This window comes from Lissotriton vulgaris, chromosome 1_1 (assembly GCF_964263255.1).
Source record: "Lissotriton vulgaris chromosome 1_1, aLisVul1.2, whole genome shotgun sequence".
In the NCBI taxonomy this organism is placed as follows: Eukaryota; Metazoa; Chordata; class Amphibia; order Caudata; family Salamandridae; genus Lissotriton; species Lissotriton vulgaris.
In genome coordinates this window covers 116,637,134-116,645,177 of record NC_141685.1, presented here as the reverse complement: position 1 = coordinate 116,645,177, position 8,044 = coordinate 116,637,134, and positions in this window count along the sequence as shown.

Sequence of the window (8,044 nt, the reverse complement as noted above, 5' to 3'; positions counted from 1 at the left end):
CATCCTGTTTGATTTGCTTTTTGTTGTTTTATATATTTGACTTACTTATCCTTATTGTACTTTCATGACTCATCAGGCCTCTCCTGTTCTGCATCCTGTTTGATTTGCTTTTTGTTGTTTTATATATTTGACTTACTTATCCTTATTGTACTTTCATGACTCATCAGGCCTCTCCTGTTCTGCATCCTGTTTGATTTGCTTTTTGTTGTTTTATATATTTGACTTACTTATCCTTATTGTACTTTCATGACTCATCAGGCCTCTCCTGCTCTGCATCCTGTTTGATTTGCTTTTTGTTGTTTTATATATTTGACTTACTTATCCTTATTGTACTTTCATGACTCATCAGGCCTCTCCTGCTCTGCATCCTGTTTGATTTGCTTTTTGTTGTTTTATATATTTGACTTACTTATCCTTATTGTACTTTCATGACTCATCAGGCCACTCCTGTCCTGCATCCTGTTTGATGTGCTTTTTGTTGTTTTATATATTTGACTTACTTATCCTTATTGTACTTTCATGACTCATCAGGCCTCTCCTGCTCTGCATCCTGTTTGATTTGCTTTTTGTTGTTTCATATATTTGACTTACTTATCCTTATTGTACTTTCATGACTCATCAGGCCTCTCCTGCTCTGCATCCTGTTTGATTTGCTTTTTGTTGTTTTATATATTTGACTTACTTATCCTTATTGTACTTTCATGACTCATCAGGCCTCTCCTGCTCTGCATCCTGTTTGATTTGCTTTTTGTTGTTTTATATATTTGACTTACTTATCCTTATTGTACTTTCATGACTCATCAGGCCTCTCCTGCTCTGCATCCTGTTTGATTTGCTTTTTGTTGTTTTATATATTTGACTTACTTATCCTTATTGTACTTTCATGACTCATCAGGCCTCTCCTGCTCTGCATCCTGTTTGATTTGCTTTTTGTTGTTTTATATATTTGACTTACTTATCCTTATTGTACTTTCATGACTCATCAGGCCTCTCCTGCTTTGCATCCTGTTTGATTTGCTTTTTGTTGTTTTATATATTTGACTTACTTATCCTTATTGTACTTTCATGACTCATCAGGCCTCTCCTGTTCTGCATCCTGTTTGATTTGCTTTTTGTTGTTTTATATATTTGACTTACTTATCCTTATTGTACTTTCATGACTCATCAGGCCTCTCCTGCTCTGCATCCTGTTTGATTTGCTTTTTGTTGTTTTATATATTTGACTTACTTATCCTTATTGTACTTTCATGACTCATCAGGCCTCTCCTGCTCTGCATCCTGTTTGATTTGCTTTTTGTTGTTTTATATATTTGACTTACTTATCCTTATTGTACTTTCATGACTCATCTGGCCTCTCCTGTTCTGCATCCTGTTTGATTTGCTTTTTGTTGTTTTATATATTTGACGTACTTATCCTTATTGTACTTTCATGACTCATCAGGCCTCTCCTGCTCTGCATCCTGTTTGATTTGCTTTTTGTTGTTTTATATATTTGACTTACTTATCCTTATTGTACTTTCATGACTCATCAGGCCTCTCCTGTTCTGAATCCTGTTTGATTTGCTTTTTGTTGTTTTATATATTTGACTAACTTATCCTTATTGTACTTTCATGACTCATCAGGCCTCTCCTGCGTTGCATCCTGTTTGATTTGCTTTTTGTTGTTTTATATATTTGTCTTACTTATCCTTATTGTACTTTCATGACTCATCAGGCCTCTCCTGCTCTGCATCCTGTTTGATTTGCTTTTTGTTGTTTTATATATTTGACTTACTTATCCTTATTGTACTTTCATGACTCATCGGGCCTCTCCTGCTCTGCATCCTGTTTGATTTGCTTTTTGTTGTTTTATATATTTGACTTACTTATCCTTATTGTACTTTCATGACTCATCGGGCCTCTCCTGCTCTGCATCCTGTTTGATTTGCTTTTTGTTGTTTTATATATTTGACTTACTTATCCTTATTGTACTTTCATGACTCATCCGGCCTCTCCTGCTCTGCATCCTGTTTGATTTGCTTTTTGTTGTTTTATATATTTGACTTACTTATCCTTATTGTACTTTCATGACTCATCGGGCCTCTCCTGCTCTGCATCCTGTTTGATTTGCTTTTTGTTGTTTTATATATTTGACTTACTTATCCTTATTGTACTTTCATGACTCATCGGGCCTCTCCTGCTCTGCATCCTGTTTGATTTGCTTTTTGTTGTTTTATATATTTGACTTACTTATCCTTATTGCACTTTCATGACTCAGCGGGCCTCTCCTGCGTTGCATCCTGTTTGATTTGCTTTTTGTTGTTTTATATATTTGACTTACTTATCCTTATTGTACTTTCATGACTCATCGGGCCTCTCCTGTTCTGCATCCTGTTTGATTTGCTTTTTGTTGTTTTATATATTTGACTTACTTATCCTTATTGTACTTTCATGACTCATCGGGCCTCTCCTGTTCTGCATCCTGTTTGATTTGCTTTTTGTTGTTTTATATATTTGACGTACTTATCCTTATTGTACTTTCATGACTCATCGGGCCTCTCCTGTTCTGCATCCTGTTTGATTTGCTTTTTGTTGTTTTATATATTTGACTTACTTATCCTTATTGTACTTTCATGGCTCATCGAGCCTCTCCTGCTCTGCATCCTGTTTGATTTGCTTTTTGTTGTTTTATATATTTGACTTACTTATCCTTATTGTACTTTCATGACTCATCGGGCCTCTCCTGCTCTGCATCCTGTTTGATTTGCTTTTTGTTGTTTTATATATTTGACTTACTTATCCTTATTGTACTTTCATGACTCATCGGGCCTCTCCTGTTCTGCATCCTGTTTGATTTGCTTTTTGTTGTTTTATATATTTGACTTACTTATCCTTATTGTACTTTCATGACTCATCAGGCCACTCATGTCCTGCATCCTGTTTGATTTGCTTTTTGTTGTTTTATATATTTGACTTACTTATCCTTATTGTACTTTCATGACTCATCAGGCCACTCATGTCCTGCATCCTGTTTGATTTGCTTTTTGTTGTTTTATATATTTGACTTACTTATCCTTATTGTACTTTCATGACTCATCAGGCCACTCATGTCCTGCATCCTGTTTGATTTGCTTTTTGTTGTTTTATATATTTGACTTACTTATCCTTATTGTACTTTCATGACTCATCAGGCCTCTCCTGCTCTGCATCCTGTTTGATTTGCTTTTTGTTGTTTTATATATTTGACTTACTTATCCTTATTGTACTTTCATGACTCATCAGGACTCTCCTGCTCTGCATCCTGTTTGATTTGCTTTTTGTTGTTTTATATATTTGACTTACTTATCCTTATTGTACTTTCATGACTCATCAGGCCTCTCCTGCTCTGCATCCTGTTTGATTTGCTTTTTGTTGTTTTATATATTTGACTTACTTATCCTTATTGTACTTTCATGACTCATCAGGACTCTCCTGCTCTGCATCCTGTTTGATTTGCTTTTTGTTGTTTTATATATTTGACTTACTTATCCTTATTGTACTTTCATGACTCATCAGGCCTCTCCTGCTCTGCATCCTGTTTGATTTGCTTTTTGTTGTTTTATATATTTGACTTACTTATCCTTATTGTACTTTCATGACTCATCAGGCCTCTCCTGTTCTGCATCCTGTTTGATTTGCTTTTTGTTGTTTTATATATTTGACTTACTTATCCTTATTGTACTTTCATGACTCATCAGGCCACTCCTGTCCTGCATCCTGTTTGATTTGCTTTTTGTTGTTTTATATATTTGACTTACTTATCCTTATTGTACTTTCATGACTCATCAGGCCTCTCCTGCTTTGCATCCTGTTTGATTTGCTTTTTGTTGTTTTATATATTTGACTTACTTATCCTTATTGTACTTTCATGACTCATCAGGCCTCTCCTGTTCTGCATCCTGTTTGATCTGCTTTTTGTTGTTTTATATATTTGACTTACTTATCCTTATTGTACTTTCATGACTCATCAGGCCTCTCCTGTTCTGCATCCTGTTTGATTTGCTTTTTGTTGTTTTATATATTTGACGTACTTATCCATATTGTACTTTCATGACTCATCAGGCCTCTCCTGCTTTGCATCCTGTTTGATTTGCTTTTTGTTGTTTTATATATTTGACTTACTTATCCTTATTGTACTTTCATGACTCATCAGGCCTCTCCTGTTCTGCATCCTGTTTGATTTGCTTTTTGTTGTTTTATATATTTGACTTACTTATCCTTATTGTACTTTCATGACTCATCAGGCCTCTCCTGTTCTGCATCCTGTTTGATTTGCTTTTTGTTGTTTTATATATTTGACTTACTTATCCTTATTGTACTTTCATGACTCATCAGGCCTCTCCTGCTCTGCATCCTGTTTGATTTGCTTTTTGTTGTTTTATATATTTGACTTACTTATCCTTATTGTACTTTCATGACTCATCAGGCCTCTCCTGCTCTGCATCCTGTTTGATTTGCTTTTTGTTGTTTTATATATTTGACTTACTTATCCTTATTGTACTTTCATGACTCATCAGGCCTCTCCTGCTCTGCATCCTGTTTGATTTGCTTTTTGTTGTTTTATATATTTGACTTACTTATCCTTATTGTACTTTCATGACTCATCAGGCCTCTCCTGCTCTGCATCCTGTTTGATTTGCTTTTTGTTGTTTCATATATTTGACTTACTTATCCTTATTGTACTTTCATGACTCATCAGGCCTCTCCTGCTCTGCATCCTGTTTGATTTGCTTTTTGTTGTTTTATATATTTGACTTACTTATCCTTATTGTACTTTCATGGCTCATCAGGCCTCTCCTGCTCTGCATCCTGTTTGATTTGCTTTTTGTTGTTTTATATATTTGACTTACTTATCCTTATTGTACTTTCATGGCTCATCAGGCCTCTCCTGCTCTGCATCCTGTTTGATTTGCTTTTTGTTGTTTTATATATTTGACTTACTTATCCTTATTGTACTTTCATGACTCATCAGGCCTCTCCTGCTCTGCATCCTGTTTGATTTGCTTTTTGTTGTTTTATATATTTGACTTACTTATCCTTATTGTACTTTCATGACTCATCAGGCCTCTCCTGCTCTGCATCCTGTTTGATTTGCTTTTTGTTGTTTTATATATTTGACTTACTTATCCTTATTGTACTTTCATGACTCATCAGGCCTCTCCTGCGTTGCATCCTGTTTGATTTGCTTTTTGTTGTTTTATATATTTGACTTACTTATCCTTATTGTACTTTCATGACTCATCAGGCCTCTCCTGCTTTGCATCCTGTTTGATTTGCTTTTTGTTGTTTTATATATTTGACTTACTTATCCTTATTGTACTTTCATGACTCATCAGGCCTCTCCTGTTCTGCATTCTGTTTGATTTGCTTTTTGTTGTTTTATATATTTGACTTACTTATCCTTATTGTACTTTCATGACTCATCAGGCCTCTCCTGTTCTGCATCCTGTTTGATTTGCTTTTTGTTGTTTTATATATTTGACTTACTTATCCTTATTGTACTTTCATGACTCATCAGGCCTCTCCTGCTCTGCATCCTGTTTGATTTGCTTTTTGTTGTTTTATATATTTGACTTACTTATCCTTATTGTACTTTCATGACTCATCAGGCCTCTCCTGCTCTGCATCCTGTTTGATTTGCTTTTTGTTGTTTTATATATTTGACTTACTTATCCTTATTGTACTTTCATGACTCATCAGGCCTCTCCTGTTCTGAATCCTGTTTGATTTGCTTTTTGTTGTTTTATATATTTGACTAACTTATCCTTATTGTACTTTCATGACTCATCAGGCCTCTCCTGTGTTGCATCCTGTTTGATTTGCTTTTTGTTGTTTTATATATTTGACTTACTTATCCTTATTGTACTTCATGACTCATCAGGCCTCTCCTGCTCTGCATCCTGTTTGATTTGCTTTTTGTTGTTTTATATATTTGTCTTACTTATCCTTATTGTACTTTCATGACTCATCAGGCCTCTCCTGTTCTGCATCCTGTTTGATTTGCTTTTTGTTGTTTTATATATTTGACGTACTTATCCATATTGTACTTTCATGACTCATCAGGCCTCTCCTGCTTTGCATCCTGTTTGATTTGCTTTTTGTTGTTTTATATATTTGACTTACTTATCCTTATTGTACTTTCATGACTCATCAGGCCTCTCCTGTTCTGCATCCTGTTTGATTTGCTTTTTGTTGTTTTATATATTTGACTTACTTATCCTTATTGTACTTTCATGACTCATCAGGCCTCTCCTGTTCTGCATCCTGTTTGATTTGCTTTTTGTTGTTTTATATATTTGACTTACTTATCCTTATTGTACTTTCATGACTCATCAGGCCTCTCCTGCTCTGCATCCTGTTTGATTTGCTTTTTGTTGTTTTATATATTTGACTTACTTATCCTTATTGTACTTTCATGACTCATCAGGCCTCTCCTGCTCTGCATCCTGTTTGATTTGCTTTTTGTTGTTTTATATATTTGACTTACTTATCCTTATTGTACTTTCATGACTCATCAGGCCACTCCTGTCCTGCATCCTGTTTGATGTGCTTTTTGTTGTTTTATATATTTGACTTACTTATCCTTATTGTACTTTCATGACTCATCAGGCCTCTCCTGCTCTGCATCCTGTTTGATTTGCTTTTTGTTGTTTCATATATTTGACTTACTTATCCTTATTGTACTTTCATGACTCATCAGGCCTCTCCTGCTCTGCATCCTGTTTGATTTGCTTTTTGTTGTTTTATATATTTGACTTACTTATCCTTATTGTACTTTCATGACTCATCAGGCCTCTCCTGCTCTGCATCCTGTTTGATTTGCTTTTTGTTGTTTTATATATTTGACTTACTTATCCTTATTGTACTTTCATGACTCATCAGGCCTCTCCTGCTCTGCATCCTGTTTGATTTGCTTTTTGTTGTTTTATATATTTGACTTACTTATCCTTATTGTACTTTCATGACTCATCAGGCCTCTCCTGCTCTGCATCCTGTTTGATTTGCTTTTTGTTGTTTTATATATTTGACTTACTTATCCTTATTGTACTTTCATGACTCATCAGGCCTCTCCTGCGTTGCATCCTGTTTGATTTGCTTTTTGTTGTTTTATATATTTGACTTACTTATCCTTATTGTACTTTCATGACTCATCAGGCCTCTCCTGCTTTGCATCCTGTTTGATTTGCTTTTTGTTGTTTTATATATTTGACTTACTTATCCTTATTGTACTTTCATGACTCATCAGGCCTCTCCTGTTCTGCATTCTGTTTGATTTGCTTTTTGTTGTTTTATATATTTGACTTACTTATCCTTATTGTACTTTCATGACTCATCTGGCCTCTCCTGTTCTGCATCCTGTTTGATTTGCTTTTTGTTGTTTTATATATTTGACGTACTTATCCTTATTGTACTTTCATGACTCATCAGGCCTCTCCTGCTCTGCATCCTGTTTGATTTGCTTTTTGTTGTTTTATATATTTGACTTACTTATCCTTATTGTACTTTCATGACTCATCAGGCCTCTCCTGTTCTGAATCCTGTTTGATTTGCTTTTTGTTGTTTTATATATTTGACTAACTTATCCTTATTGTACTTTCATGACTCATCAGGCCTCTCCTGCGTTGCATCCTGTTTGATTTGCTTTTTGTTGTTTTATATATTTGACTTACTTATCCTTATTGTACTTTCATGACTCATCAGGCCTCTCCTGCTCTGCATCCTGTTTGATTTGCTTTTTGTTGTTTTATATATTTGTCTTACTTATCCTTATTGTACTTTCATGACTCATCAGGCCTCTCCTGCTCTGCATCCTGTTTGATTTGCTTTTTGTTGTTTTATATATTTGACTTACTTATCCTTATTGTACTTTCATGACTCATCAGGCCTCTCCTGCTCTGCATCCTGTTTGATTTGCTTTTTGTTGTTTTATATATTTGACTTACTTATCCTTATTGTACTTTCATGACTCATCGGGCCTCTCCTGCTCTGCATCCTGTTTGATTTGCTTTTTGTTGTTTTATATATT